This window comes from Cyanistes caeruleus, chromosome 4, assembly GCF_971803275.1.
Source record: "Cyanistes caeruleus chromosome 4, bCyaCae1.hap1.1, whole genome shotgun sequence".
Taxonomy (NCBI): Eukaryota; Metazoa; Chordata; class Aves; order Passeriformes; family Paridae; genus Cyanistes; species Cyanistes caeruleus.
This window is the reverse complement of record NC_141704.1, coordinates 40,790,839-40,807,381: the sequence shown is the minus strand read 5'-3', so window position 1 is coordinate 40,807,381 and position 16,543 is coordinate 40,790,839. Positions and strand designations below refer to the sequence as shown.

General features: G+C 33.3%; 1 protein-coding gene across 2 annotated transcripts in view; it reads right to left on the bottom strand.

The window, feature by feature from the left end:
• MGAT4C (MGAT4 family member C) overlaps window positions 1–16,543 on the bottom strand; it is a 316,615-nt gene that overhangs the window by 235,593 nt on the left and 64,479 nt on the right. For both annotated transcript variants that reach the window (XM_086887803.1, XM_086887804.1), the window contains exon 2: window positions 3,431–3,531. The gene's annotated coding sequence lies outside the window, so the exon portion shown is untranslated. The remainder of the gene's footprint in view (window positions 1–3,430; window positions 3,532–16,543) is intronic.

Here is a 16,543-nt window from a genome sequence, read left to right as displayed (position 1 = left end):
AGGTTGTGGGATAAGGAGATTTTGGGATAATTTCCCTTCCCTAAATAATTCTTGAAATGGAATTACTTAATAAAAGACCCTAGTAAACAGTCAATAAAATCTAAAGATAATCTTAAAAATAGAGAAATAAAAGTCTTTAAGATAATTACATTGACTTCAGTCTTGTTTTATGTCTCCTTACATATTAAGTAAACAATCTAAGAACTAAAAATTACCAAATTAACATTGCTAGTACTTTAAGATTGGAAATATGATATTAGATCCTGATCTCAGAATAATTCAGATTTTCCATGTGTTCTCATGCAAATTTTGCGTAGCACTTCCATAATTTCTCATGACTAGCAAAGATTTTATTATAAAGTTGCTGTTTGCTTTTTTTTTCTTTTTAAATAGCAGATATCATCAAAAGTATTATAAAGAAGTTCTCATTTGCATGGGGAGTTTTAGGTAGGGGATTGCATCTGCACCCAAATTGCATTCAGTAATTGTAACAAATTCTCTGTAAGCTCTACACCTGAAGCAGATGGAAGAAGATTGCATCAGGAGATAAACCCTTACAAATTACAATAGTTTGTGATGCTCATCTGCATTTTAATCAGATATAAAAGATTTATTCCTGAAATACCTCAAGAAACACTATTTTCACCTCCTGGAATGCATCAGAGAGTTTATAGTCAATCAAGCAAAATATCTTGCACCTGTTTACTTCCTATGTCTTCCTCTCTTATGTATACAATATTACATGCATATAGGTGTCAATAATTTTATTATGCAACTATACATAAACCCATCAAAATAGAAACCAGAAAGTGATTTCATATGTCAAATCCTCTTTGTTAAGGATTTAACTTCTGAGTTCAACAAAAAGAGATGGATTTATGGTTACGTTAGAAACAGCATTTTATTTTCTGCAAAATGCAGTGCAATATATTGCCATCAGATAGATAAAGAAGACAGTGTGAAGTCAGACATTAGGAACATTGTATGGTTTGAAAGTGTAGAGAATAGGTTTCTCATGTTTCTTCTTGTGACTGGAGGGTGAATAAATTGAAATTAGTTTTGTCAGGCACAAGGACTGAATTGCAAAGTTCATCATCTGAATAAGTACATCTCACGTTCTTGATAAATAAGTACCAAACAGATATTGCTAAAATATTTTTATACTGACAATTATTTAAAGAAAATTGTTTCTCTATTGAATTATAGACACTCTTTTTTATTCATAAAAAGAATAGTAAGTCAAACAGTGAAATTCAATGAACTAGGAAAAACTGCATGTCAACATATTGCTAATAGTAACATTTAATTTGAGTACCGAATTAAAAAAAATAGCAATATTAAGAATGTATTTTCTAACAATTTTATCTGAAGAATGAGCTACTAATAATAGAAAGGATATTTTTTGGAGAAGAAATACAGAGCAGAAACTTGTCTCCATCACCTCATTAAAATGCTTCCTGTATTGGTGGCCGCAGACACTAGAGGTGGAATCACAGATGATACCCATTAACCCTAAACGTATGCTTGGTTCCTAAGTGAGCCCCACCTCTTCTTAATCTAGTAAATTATTTTCCACATATTAACTTGTTCTGTTTTTGTGGACCATAAATGTAATGACATTAAAAGTCTTATTAGCTTGTGGGCTCAGTTTTGACAGGAGTTTTTAACATACACTTCAAAAAGATATAAAGGTATAGTGTAATAAATTTCAGTAATCTGGATGGAAAAGCTAGCATCATCTTATTAGATCTGTCATTACAATTTCCTAATAGCTTGATACAACAGGGTTAATTTTTTTTCTCTAGAGACATTTCCCCTGTCAATTTATTGACAATAATATTAAAGCACAATTAGTCCTTTTATTATTCTAGATTCTAGTATTTCATTATGATGATTTTTATTCTGCTTATGAGATGGAGACAAAAACTTGTTTGATCATATCCCCTAAAATTCCAAGTATAAACTGTGTTTCCAGTCACAGAAGAGAATTATAGAGTGGTTTGTGTTGGAAGGCACCTTACACAGACCTTCTAGTAAACATACCTGCCATAGGCAGAGACATCTTTCCCTAGATCATATGGCTTAAAGCCTCCTCTGGCTTGATCTTGAACACTTCCAGGGATGGAGCATCTTCAACTCCTCTGGGCAATCTGCTTCAATGTCCCCCTACCCTCATTATAAATATTTTTTCAGTATGCCAAACGTAAACCTACACTCTTCTAATAAAAGTTCATTGCCCCTTGTCCTGTCAGTGGAAGAGCTGGTTACAAGTCTTTCTCCATCTTTCTAACTGCTCCTTTATATATTGAAAGGCTGTGATAAGGTGCCCCTTAAGCCTTTTCTTCTCCAGACTGAACAACTGCAACTCTCTCAGCCTGTCCTCACAGGCCAGGTTTTCCTGACCTGTATGACCTGTATTATTTTTATAGCCCTCTTCTGCCCCCTCTCTGAAAGGACCATGTCCTTCTTGTACTGGAGACCCCAATATAAAAGAAAAGCCTTCTTTTAATAAGCAATACTCCCTGGAATATATTGCATGTAACTAGCCCTGAAAGTGCTTCTTACTGCTCTCATAAGAAGCAAAAATGGTGATTCTTAAATTATTCATAACTTTCTTTCTCCTTGAGGCAATATCTGACCCACAAATATGTAAAGGATGAAAAATGTCTCTCTTAGAGATAAAAGAAATGCTGATATATATATCATCCATTTAATTCCCCTTGATTAAAATTAATGTTTTAAGTGAGCATTTTACATATTATGTTTAATGTAAAGGGCTGATTAAATAGATATGCTTTCTCTAATCTTTCTAGTAAAATAGCAAAATAGGTATACTTGATGACACTGGTTTTACCTAAGCTTATTTCACAAAAGACATTCGGTATTGTGTAAGTGACCAAGACTTGACAAGACAGCTTTGTACAGCTTTGTTTTCTGTGTGCTTAATTTACTCTTTCCATTCCACTTGATTATTTCAGTTAAGCTTGGCCAGTTTTTGTTTTCTGCTTTAGGAAAAAAACCCAGCTAAAATCCCCAAATAAACAACAACATAAAAAGATAGTTACATTTGTCTAATATGTACATCACAGTTTTTATACCCTTTTTCATTTGCCCTCATGTCATACCTTGATTTAAAAACCTGAATTCTTGTTTTAATGACACCCAGTTATATAGAGGATGATTAGTTTTCTATTGCCCTTCCTTATTTCCTTCACACAGTTTTACTTTTAACTTATAACTTTGAAACGATCGTGAGAAATTTAACAAAGCAATATATTTTGAAAGAGATTACAAAGAGCCCCTCACACCATGGACGTCATTCATTTTAACACATAGTATTAGTAACAATGCCTACTAAATACAGAGGTTTCTGTTTTCTTATAGAGATTCACTATAACATTAAATATTTAACATTAAATATTTCAATTACCTTTTAAACTTGCCAAATCTAGTAGCTCTCTGAAGGGCTTGACTCTACGTGTCAAGGTCACACAGTGAAATCCAAGTTACAGCGGCTTCACTGAAAAGAATCTGCAGAGAAAAAATAAATCCATGTAAATATTTCAGAATATCTTTTCTTCCTCTTTCTTTTTCCCAGTGGTTCACTTTACAAAATCATCCTATTGTGTACAAGATAGCTAAACATTTTCAGGATAACATTCCTTACCTGGTGCTGTCATGGGTTGGTCCACACACTGTATAGTTCTTGAGGAGAAAAACTTTTCAGGGAGTAAATGGATTTTCTAGGGACAGAACCAGAGAATTTACATTCCTTACATGTGGAGAATTCTTACACATACTCTCATAGTCCCAGTGAAGCACTGACATTTCCATATGCAAAAGTGCAAGACAAAATTTGAATGAGCCTTTTTTTAAACTAGAATAGAAAAGAACAATGGCTAGGTATTATTTTTTATTTCTTATCTATATGATGAAGTGGTTCTAGTGGAAAAGCACTTGCACACAGTCCATTTAGAATGATAGAATTAGGATTCTAAATTAAAAATGGCTTAGGTTGGAAAAGATCTTCAAAAACCTTCTAGTTATTTCTTGAAAAATTGTCAAATTTTAGTTTATTTTTTTAAAATAGAAATGAAATTTGAGATGGATTTTGTGGACAAAAAAAACACTTCTATATTATAGGGAAGGACTTGGATGGTGGAGTCACAAAGCAGTCACAGAAGGTTATGAATTAAGTTGCACTTATGCTCTTATCATCTCTCAGTAGTTACCTTTCCAGTAAAACAAGGTTCTTAAATGAAATATGTCATGCAAAAATACCATAAACACTGCCATTCAGAAGACATTAAGCATCACTATCTTCTCTTTAATAAATATTTTTTAAATTGCAAGATTTGAAAACCATTTTTACTGAAAGATGGGCACAAAATTCTGAAAAAGTTCCTTCCACAATATGGCACACAATTCAGGCAGAAATGCACTTATTTTCAATCAGAAAATTCAGCAAAAATATTTAGCTAAAATATTATAGCTCAGCCTGCTACCCCCAGTGACAGGATAGATCTAGCTTTAGTTTTCCTTTTGGGAACCCTTTATGCTGACAAACTTGAATTTAGCTATTAAAGTGTGCTTCTAAATGTATAATGAAATTATTTCTGTAAATAGAATTTTTAGAGGAAACATCCCTTTATATAGCACTTAGATACAGCTTTTTATGAGATGAAAATTTACCATCCAAGCAATAAAAAAAAACAAACTAAAATAAACAGAAACTAAAATATAGATAAGTGATATAAAAAAAATTTACTGAACATTTTAGAACTATAATCAATCTATCTTATTCTTTGTGACAGAATGCTCTAGGTTAAAGTCTAGTTAAGATTTTTGTTATGCATAACAAGAGAAACCTTTAGGAAAAAATATCTCAAAGCTTGTAAAAGACAAGTAAGCAATAATTCATAAATTCAGTTTCTCAGGTACTTTGGATTTCTTACAAGTCTTCTTAGGAGGCAAGAGGAAGAATTTTGGTGGAGAACTTAAAGCTCTTATTCCCTGTTGAAGCTAACTATTGATACAATGTGCACAATAGATAGGAGCACTTTCAGAGATCTCACTGTATATGTAATAAAACAACATAGGTGACATGTTAGCTTTCAATACTTCTATCTTTTGCTCAGCCTGTGTAATTGATATTTTGTCTCAGAGTAGAGATATAGCAAACTCTCCTGGATGCACTGATAAACTAAAAAGAACCATTTTTTCTGAGTGTGCCTGTCTTTATCACCTTCTTACACTCCTTCACATTGTGGGGAATATAAAGTTATTTACGTAATAAAGGAGCAGATTCCCAGAAGACAGGGAAAAATACCTGATTGTGATGATGATGTGCATCAAAAGCCAGTATTAACTGCTGCAACACACCAATAGAATGTGTGCATAATTCAGTTGTTTGTTTCATGTTTAAACATGCATAAAATCCCTGAGACTTTCTCTGTCCTACAGCTTCCTGAACTTGTGGAAGAGACAAAGAACTTCAGACTTTTATTTCTTCTGTGACAAAAGTTATGTAAGGTATTTCTCCTGACCTGCTCAGCTAACATTTTTTTGAATAGCACCTTACTATTTTTGTCTCAACAGAACAGATAAGATTTGTCCAGCAGTCACTCACCAGTTAGCTCTGAAAAAGACATTTCATGTGGAAAATATCCTTGGAAATAATAGACATGGGCTCATGTGAGAGTATCAAATGATATAAGCCGTTACATTTCTTGCCAAAGTATAAAGCAGAGACAAAGATAACCAGGTAATATGAGAAACACAATGTATTAGTAAGCCAATCATGGTGCTGGGGTTCTGTCTTTTTTTAGTTAAAGTACAGGAAAAAAAAAAAGGGAACTGGTCAAAGTGAAAACAAAGTCAAAACAAAAGCAGTATGTGATTGTCTCAAAAAACATAGCCTATACCTGTACCAGTACTAATTACAATGTATGTATGAAAGAAAAAATTTCCCCTCTGAAAGAGATTATATTTAAGTTCAATATTTGTGAGCAAAACAAAACTATGATTTTTTTCTGGATGAAGTTGCATTAAAACCAGAACTCTCCATGTTCATAAAAAAAAATCTCTCTGTAAGTATTTCTGTACAAAAAAATAACAACAGGCCAACTTAGGTAAAGTGTCTACATGTCACTTGAACTTCTCAAGGTTTGAGGGCTATAAACAACTCCACATAGTTTTACCTAAACTATGACATTTCCAATGAAAGGATTTAAGATTTTTTTTTTTTTTAAGACACTTAGGAAAACGTATACATTAAAAATTCACATTATACATAATACTTTTGAATATATATATAAAAAAAAAAGTAACACAGTAATATCTTCAAGTAACTTTAAAATGATAACCAGTAAACAAATTAAAAAACACTGAAAATTGTCTTATCCCATTCTTCGTAATGGAATATTGTGAGGGAAGTATTAGTTCATACAAAGTCAGAAAATACATTGAAGAAAATATTAGATCACCTTTATCGACTGGCTGTCATAATTTCTATGACTCTAAGGAAAGAAAACATAAGTTGGAATGAAAAAAATCATATGTGAAGTATAGACTGATAAATTGATGTCAAAAGGTTTTCTTTCTACACAATAGGTAGGAAATAGCAGGGTTTAGAGAAATAGGTTTATTCTGACTATGGAGAAACATAAATTTAGTGAATACATGGTACAGCACCTACTAGGCCAAGTACTCATGCAAGAGATGGATGATACTAGTAACTTAACCAACACTGCAGGGAAGCTAATGCTAATATAGGTGTCCTTTGTTTTGCAACATCTGTCTTTCAATCACATATGAAAGAAATTCTAGTTATCCAATACTAAATTGTCATCAAACAACAGAATTTTTGATACTAAAACAGCACTCAGAAATAAACAAAAAGTTAAAGTAGAAAACAGGGATTTTTCATGGTAATGAGTGCACAGAACAAGAGGGGTTTTGTTGCTGTCACTGAACCACTGTTCATCTGGAGACATGATTGCCAGCCACCTGGTTCAGAAATATACAGACATATGGTACAGTTATTAATACTGACCCAAAGTTATTCCAGTGAGCATATTCCAAGTTTGAAAAAAGACCCTGATAAATATTCATTTAAATATGTAAATAAATGTGTTCTATTATAAATTCTATTCTAAAAGTACCCATGCTTTCACTGCCAAATCAAAACCTCCTAAATGGTAGGAGTTCACAATAGTTTTGGGAGTTGAGCATATTTTATTTATGACTTCCAATGATATCCAGTAAAATTAAATGCAAAGGAGAGCAGTAAAATAAAAATATAACATCATACTGATCAGCATTTAAATCTAAAATGTGGCTAAGATCTGAATTAGCATAGCTGCTTTACAAATAAACTATAAATCTTATTGTGGTCTTAAGCAACAAGCCAAAATTAATGAATGAACGTATTAGAAACAAAATGGTAGGGATTACAGTCCTACTGATCAGAAAAGGAAAACCTAGAACTAAATAACAGTTATAAAAACAACTCAGTTATCTCTTATTCCATTTACAAATCTCATGCCACATTTTCCATTCAGTGCATGAGTGCATTTTTCCAAGTTTTCCCAAACAAACAATTTTATTGGAAATGCTCAGCTGTGCTTAAGTTATACAGTTAACTAGTCTAATAAAATTACAGGCAGAATTATGCCTCAAAGGGGGAAAAATATATAAATGTGATTGGTCTGAGCAGGGCACATAAAGTCCCAGTAAGGATTGTGAGTCACGTGCAGGTATTAACTTCTTCCGTTTCAGTTATTTTATTTTGGTCCAAATGAAATGAAGAATTTTCCTCTCAAACTTCCTATGATTAAAAGTAACTTAGGTTTTTCCAGCTGCTCTTTCTTCTAGATTTTCCCAAAACATCAGATCTTCCAGGTTAAATTACAGCTCCACAGCAAGAACCACTTAAAGTGTTGTCATTCTTCCTTCTGTATACATTTGTGCCAGCCCAAGTTGCAAAAGCAGGCATTCCGAGTAGTAGGGTATAAACACATGATGGGAGGGTGTAGAACAGAGTCATACTCTCCTCAGAAGCACCCAGGACAGGAAGCATTAGACACAAACTGAATTGCATTTAAGTATGAGAAGTAACTAAACTGTGAGAGTAGCCAAACACAGGACCAGGTTACAGAGAAAGCTTAGCCTGTGGTGTCTCTATTCTTCCAGATGTTGGAAACCTGTTATTTAAAGCCATGAAGAACCTGCTGTAGCTGACCCTGATACGAGCAGTGGGGTTGGACTCAAAGATGCCCAGAGATGAGTGCTGATCTCAGCTGTTCAGTGATTTCAGGGAACACACCCAGAAGTTCCAAAACACGGCCAATGCACCCAGCTGTGGCCATTGTAATCCAGAGGGTTATGTTAGGAGGCAGTTATTGGGCACCACAGCCAGGATTCCATTGCCTACAGAGAGGGTCCTTCATTTGTGTGTAGAAGGCATCTAATGGTCCAGGGAGAGTGGCCCATCAAGTACTATCCAAATTTTACATAGTTTGCAAATTATTTTGAGTGAAACTCTTCAAAGATTAAACCTAACCAAATCAAACCACATCCTACACTGCTATAGGTTAGTTTAAACTTCTGCTAATGAGGTTGGTGGGTTGTTTTGCAGATAGCAACTCTGCAGAAATAAAGCTAGACCATACTTTTCGTAAAACTAGTCAAACTGAAAAACATTTTAAAAAACCAAAACCCTTTTCCTCCAACTACCTGCACTTCCCTTTAAAGACTACTTTATATTTAGTAAAATGTATCTTATAATATACATCAGTGAAGTGATTTGTTTGGTTTATGCTGTCATGCTTGTCTCAAGAGCCAAAACAAATGTCCAGCATAAGAGTTTCTCAAGTACATTAACAGGCAATCAACAGGAAACCTCTGTTAAAAGAAAGCAGAAAGCAGCACTTTAACCTTTTATATTCAGTACAAAAAAATATAAATATTTCACATAAGGTTATGTGAATGTGTGTGCTCATATATAACCAGTATTTTTGGGGGTAATGTTTGTGGAAGAAATACATCATCTTGTAGGAGAAAAATTTAATTTTCAAACTACATAGCTGAAAAACATCAAGGTCCTATAATGCTAAATTATACCTGTTTAATAGGCAAACTGTGTGGATCTGACTAGCAATGCAGAATTCCATATTTTACTTTTGACTCTTTAATCTGTCCTGCTACTCCTTTTCTTATTAGCATAACTGCTTAACTTTACATATTTCAGGAAAAGATAACTTAGTCTAATAAGCCCATTACAGGCTCATTAATGTCAAGCCTCTAAGGAAAGATATGTATCACTTGTCTTTTATCATTCTCCTTTCAGTTTCTTTCTTATTCTTCTCCCTCAAAACTCTTCTGTAAAGGTGAGAGACAGCATGAGCACTTTATTCATTTGCCACCTGTCCACTGACACCTACCATCTTACTTGAAAGACACTTGCTTTCCCAACTCTGTTACAGGTCAGCTTTTTCTTCTATCCTTCACTTATCTTGGAGATATTATTGTGTTTAATGAAAAGCCTATATACAAAATATTTAACTTCTGTTAACTATTTCTAATCACCAATATCCTTCCCATTGTGAAAGTTATGTCACTTTTCTTGCTGCAACTTTCATAAAATTTTGAGCATCAGCCTCCTCCTAAATGAAGTTCTCTCTCATCCTGAGAGAATACATTCTGTTTTCATACAAACAAAAATTGGTAAAAATCCTCCTTTGAATTCTTTACAAACTATACTCTTGCTATCATGCTCTAGCCCAACAAATCTTGCAAATAGATATTTGTGTATCAAAACACCAACCTGTCTACTCTTCACATGGATTATGCCAAGTGTATGAAAATGTTACATGTTACCTTTAACATGGTTCATAAAAATGAGGTCTCTGAAATTGCCAAATAACAACACCGTAGTTATAATACATTAGCATGCCTAATGACCTTTATATCTTAGTATCTTACTACTTTTCTATGCAAAAGTATGCCCCTGAATTTAAGTTTAGAGCTCAGTGCCATTTTCATTTCACTGCATTTCTACATCTGAGGCTTCCTAGATGATTCACAATGTGAAACCTTTCTTAATGGGTCCCAGAGAGCAAGGCTGATAAAGGTATACATTTATCAAAAACTCTACTTCAGCCACCTGCATGTTCACCAGAGATGACAATACTTTTCCAGTAGAGGCTCTCAAGAATTCTGGATGCTCATTAGATGCACTACTGAATGACAATTTTATAATGAAAGAAAAAGGTCACCTCACTGTTAATTGGTTTTCTGTGTTGCATCAGCAACATATCTTTCACCAAAATAAGTGCCAGTCAGCAAAAGTAAAACATTTATCTGTACCCACAGTGTTGATTAGCTGGAGATAAGTATAGATGAATACCTTGTGTTAAAATATCATATAAAAATGCAAATCAAAACAGGAAACAAAAATTAAGCGCATAGAAAATATTTTCTTTTGGTATACATGAATGTTTTGAAACTTTAAAAATTTACCTTGGAAGAATATATGAGAATATTTAATGAAATGGAATTCTTAAGGGATGTAATTTATTAAAGAAATAGTGAAATAGGGTTAACATAATTAGGAAAAATTACCCACAACAGTAAAGGAATTAATTTGATAATAAGTAAGAATCCTTCAGTGCATTAGTGTTCCAACATTTACTATACCACATAATCTGATTTGTAAGCAGGTCCTCACCAGCAAAATTGGAGATCTTACACTCTAAAACTCTGATAACTCTGTAAGGGTCTTAAAACTGGGCACAAGATTCAAAACAATTCTTACAATATGGCTCTTCACTGCAAAAAACAAAACCAAGATCCCCTTGTCAAGGGCTTGCTGAAGAAAGATAATCCTGAAGACTGGCAATATAATCTGAGTTCCCTGTCTTTTAAATATTTGCACTTGATACAGTGAAGACTATTAAGATGTAAGTGTTATACTCACAGTCACCACCAACAATTTCATTTTTGCTTTGATGTTAGTACATTTGAGTCAAATAGACATAAATGACCGGAAAAAAATGGTATTTAAAGGTACCAGTAGAAGAGTACATAAAAAAAAACTCATAATCAGAATTAGCTTAGTGAAATCCGGCTTTCTTTGTGCCTTGTAATTGCTGAGGAACTGAGCTTAGTTAAGTCTGCAGAAAGCTTTGTTGCAATTGCATATTCAGAGTGTCAGATATCTTTTCATAAAGATCTACACTAAGTAATGGTGGTTTTAGGTGTTTCATGGTCCTATCCCTAATGCAGCACAGACTAAGGTAAGGAAGACAACAGAGAAATATCTGCAATAACCTGATACGTGTTTGAATACACTGCATTCAAGTGTTGCACTAGCAGAACACTTTTTGCATCAAAATGACTTGACTGTTACTAAGTCCTGGGAAACACCTTGAGTTAGATGCTTCAGGTTTTTTAATCTCTGATTCATTACTTCTCCAAGGTCTAAATTCTCTTTTCCAAGAGGTAAATACTGGCTTAATATTAGCAAAAAATCTTTGCTATATAAAGGACTATAAAAGCACAAAAAAATTTCATAAAGAATAACTTAGGCCATCAAAATTATAAATATTCAGTAAGGTGTTTTTTTCCCTCTCACTGAGTTAGTTGAGACGATCTAGTCATATAAAGATCTTCATATAAAGAATTTTAAATATTCTTAGAAGAAAGTCAGTCATGCATACTTGACAAGCTGCTTGTCATCCAACAAGTAAACAGGATGCTTTATGCATAAACATTGGCATATAATGAAAATACATTGCTGAAATAGCATGCTGAAAAATTTCCATTATCCTAGAAATCTATATTGCAGTGTAATGAAAAAAATAAACAAAACTTTAAGCAATTATTTTTGTAAACATCAATTACAGATCACAGACTAACAAAACAATAACTAAAATGGAGAGACTAAAAAATCCATGCTATTCACTGTGCTACACAGGCTGTGAGATGTGAAATTAGAGAAAATGGGACATGATGAAAAACAATGATACCAAAACAAAACCAGATTTGGATACATTTCTGGGAAAACTAAAAAGAATATGAAGTTGTTTAAGGAGAGAGGGTTTGTATCTTAATTCTTAGCTAAGCTTCAATAACTATTTTAATATTAGTTTTCATTGCATGACACATTTTTTTACTCATGTCTTCACGTCATAAATTATATGGGAGGCAAAATTTTCTATTTATTAGAAATCCAAACAAATTTTCTATTTATTAGAATCCAAACAAATCTGGAAGTCTTTGGAAGAGCATGAATTTCATGTCTTCCTGGTGTTAGAACAAGTTACATACTAGACAAGGATAAATTCATGTCTGTCAAATCCTCATAAATATATAAGGTAATAACCTTAATTTTACAGTTCTTTTTTTTTAAAATAAAGACCTAGCTCCATTGAATTTTTCAGGTTTTCATGTTGCTGGAAATGTTTCACACTTTACTCCAAGAATAGGTAAGGCAGAAAAAATAATAAAAGAAAAAAAACATTCTTCAACATATTAATACATGTAGGGGGTATTAAATGACAAAATATAAAATTATTACAGGTTCTATCTAAGTGTAACAATATACATTTATCTTAAACTTTTATATTTAAAAGAATATACATATGAAAACAATATATAAAGAGAATTGTGTTTTAAAAGTCTGGGTAAACAAGCAAAAAATTTTGATTTTTCATCAAATTCTTTTAGTATCTATACAACTTTTTTTGGACAAAAGTGCTATTTATGGAAACATCTTGTTACCATGTTTAAAATAATTTCAAAGCTGTGAAGTTTCATAAACCGAAAGTTACTGACAGTAACTGAAGGTGACACCTTTTATGGATATTTTCTTTTGTGTGTTGACTTTGTAGATGCTGTGTCTCTTTGTTGTTTTAATTAAAGTCAGTCATGAATGCACTGTGAAGAAAGTGAGTCATAGCATATCTGAAGTCTGAATGAGTTGATCCTTAAAGCTTTGGTAAAATCCATATCAAAATTTCAGTAGTTCTCACAGTTTATTAAACCCTGTATTTCTGTAAAAAAATCTTAGTGCTCATAAATTGAGGGTGTGCAAGTCATTCATAAAATTAAGATCAGAAACATGGTTCCAAAGTTTTGAAACTTTACATCCAGGAAGAATTTTCAGCAATGTACTCCTGGTTGGGGCTCGCATGTTCACTCATCAACATGTGCTACAGCAGGATCTGGAGATAAAAAATATGCAGTGCACCTTTCAGTTTCCCAAAAACATTTAAAAATAGACAAACACAGACACTCCCCTTATTAACAGAATTACCTAAAACACAGTCTTAAACTGCCTCAGATTGCTTTCACTTTGTTTTTGATGTGTGAAACCACTGAAACAGCAATCCAGAGGTACTAGAATGATTTAGAAAAAATCACAGCAGTCCTGGGAATGATTTGGGGATTATTTTGAGCATCTGTGTTCTCAGAATATAATCTGTGGTGGAAAAAAAGGTAAAAAAAAAAGTAAAAGAAAAGGTAAAAAAAAAGGTAAAAAAAATTAAGATAATTATCGACATAGTTTGTTTCTCAGTGACTTGGGAATAGAGTGGTGGTATGTCACCACACAGACTGACAGATTCTTGATCCCCCCATCATTCAGTGATTGACTCTGGTCACAAAAGTGGAATCTTCAAGAAGGGAAAAACCCCAACATCAGACAAACCCTACTTTAAAGCAGACCACCATCACAGACCACTCAGCACTTTGTCATGATACTGTGGAACATGCATAACAAGGACAGCTTAATGAAGAAGCTGAAAGAAATAATTTAGTTTCTTTTCCTCTACCCTCTGTAGAACTTCACTGTGTGTAAATTATGAAATTTGAAGGGTACCAAGAAAGTCTATGTTCATATTGCCACAGAACTAATCAGAATCACCACTGAAAAAAATAAATAACCCACATTGTATTTGGGTTTTGTTATTATTTACTCAACCTCTCTTCCATATTATTCAAAAGTTTCTGCAAGAAGCTGAACAATTCTCTGGACTCTCAATGCTGGAAAAGGACTCAAGTCATAAAAATGGAATCTTTCATAGATTCATCAGGATTTATAGAGGAAGATCTCCACGACATTAAAAGAGAATAAAACACACAAGCTGTTGATATATATTAAAAACCTAAAATATTTTTAAATCAATGTCACAAGATTTGCCCATCTGCTCCTCAGTCATCAGAGTGGAAAATTGAAAAAGGCAAGCTCTGATAAGAACTATATCTGAGGACAAAATTTTAATTAAACTATGCTTTTGCGCTCTAAACTTTAAAATATGCTTCCAGTGTCTTGCATTTTAAAATTCTGTACACAGATGTGGTGAAAATCAGATTTTTGATTTACCTTCTCAGCAATGACAAAGGCAAGAGTTTTCCAACACCGAAAGCTGACACTGTAGGAAATACTAAAGGAGTATACTTCACTTTTAGAAAAAAGAGGCAGACTGACTTTTTAGTAATCCCAGAGAATACGCAATTTGGTAGCAAAAGGGATTTACTGGAACAGGAAAGGTATTATAACTGTATTTGTAAGGCTTTCATGTATACACTCTGCAATATTTCAAGTAATTTTTAAATTGATAACAATCTTTATCAGCTCTGGAGGAAAAAACCCTTCAATTACCACTAAGACAAGACTCAAACCTACCAGGCTGTGTAGAACTACTCACTAACACACAAATACATTCACAAATACAAATTGATACTTCCAGGGAACTGTGGCCTGGCTCTTAGTGCCTGACAACCTTGCAACTGAATGAATTTCTAATATCAGACACTGCTCTCAGACATTCCTTTTAGATCAAACAAAATCCCTGGAAGACTTGATTCCAAAGGAAGTTCAAATGCCAGCAATGCCTGCAGACTTTAATGACACTTGGAATAACGAGCCTGATTAATATCACTGTAAGTTTCTACTATCTATTGGAGAAGTCTTAAAATTATTTTCAATGATTGCTAGTATTTTGTTAAGGGCATTGTAAGAGCCATTGGGCATTTAGGGGATTTTGAGAAGTAAAATATTATCAACTGAATCAGCTTTTTATATTTTCCTTTTAGTAGATTAGGTACATTTTCCATTTAGTTTGTGGATTTAAGGGTCAGAAAACTAAAACTTGGTTAGGGGCCATATTGAGTGAAAAGTGAGTGGAGTTACACTTTTGGCAAGTATTTCTCTCTTCGATAGAGTGTTAAATAAGGCAATAAAAATATAAAGCATATAAAGGCAACCAGCATTAATATATTACACACTCTGACCAGCTTGTATTTTGCAAAATCTTGTAAAGGGAAATATTACAGCATCCATTTGCCTTTTAAAAAGTTTTACATCCATAATAAAAGTCTCCAGAACCAAAGTGATTTAAATCTATCAGAAATTTCTGAAGCTGAATTATATAAAGCTCTTTTTACTCATCCTAGGAAACCTTTTTTTTTTTATCAAATAGAAGAAAAAATGAATAAATTTGTTGTTTGTTTTCTCATGGGTTTTAAATTTTGATTTCCAGAGAGGCAGTAGCAAATTAATTGCCTTCCCTAAAGAAAAGCTTGCCTCATTTTTTTTTCTCAGAAACCTTTGTGTTTAAAATAAAGCTATCATGATGTACAAGGCTTCTGTAGTGTGTAATTTTGGTTTCAGCTTGGTACAGAGACAACACTTTCTGTCTGCAAAGTAAATCTTTTGTTTTCCTCAAGCCTCTTCCTGTCAGATGAAAGGTCTATTATATTTCCAAAGGTCTTGACTGGAGGAAGGTGAACTTGGTGTTGTTTTTCATAGTCTTTATCCTGAGGTAAATTGATCTTCATTAGAACAGACACTTGTTTTTCCTTTGAGCTTACTGTGGATGTTTTCCTCAATTCAAGGATACACAGCTGCTGAGGTGGCTAACATCCAATCAGACAAGAAATCAGTGGTTATAGACCACTGGATGAGACAAAGAGAAAAGTGGTTTACTGGAAAAGAGTGATATCAGCTCATCCAATGTTCCTGCACAGCCCATGGAATTCCTACTTGTGGTAAATGTTTCCTTTGGAGGGTCAAGCCATCAAAAGAAAAAATTTCACTGAGAATAATCTATCTAAAAAAACCCAACAAAACAAAACACTTATAAATTACTATTTTTCATGTGCAACCTAATTACTCAGGGTAAAAAAGGAAAGAAGTAACTTATCTGGAAGAGAGACGTGGGTGTTATTGCTGGCTACATGTAACTGCTTCAGAATTGAGTTAAATGTTTATTTTTTGGAGGTGAATTTATAAAAAATGAGGTGACTAGTTCTGTTATTTAGCTTTTAACTTTCAGCGTAAGTTACTGGACTACAATGGCTCCTGATGCCACTCTAAGCAGAAACATATTCAAATATTTCAGCTTTGGGCTTCTACCACTCTTTGAAAAAGTTATGTGTGTGGAATGCTGTAGAATCATCTTTAGCCATTAATTATGACAACTAAATTATCTTTTATATCTGGTGTATTAAATGCATGCTACAGTTCAAAGAACACAGT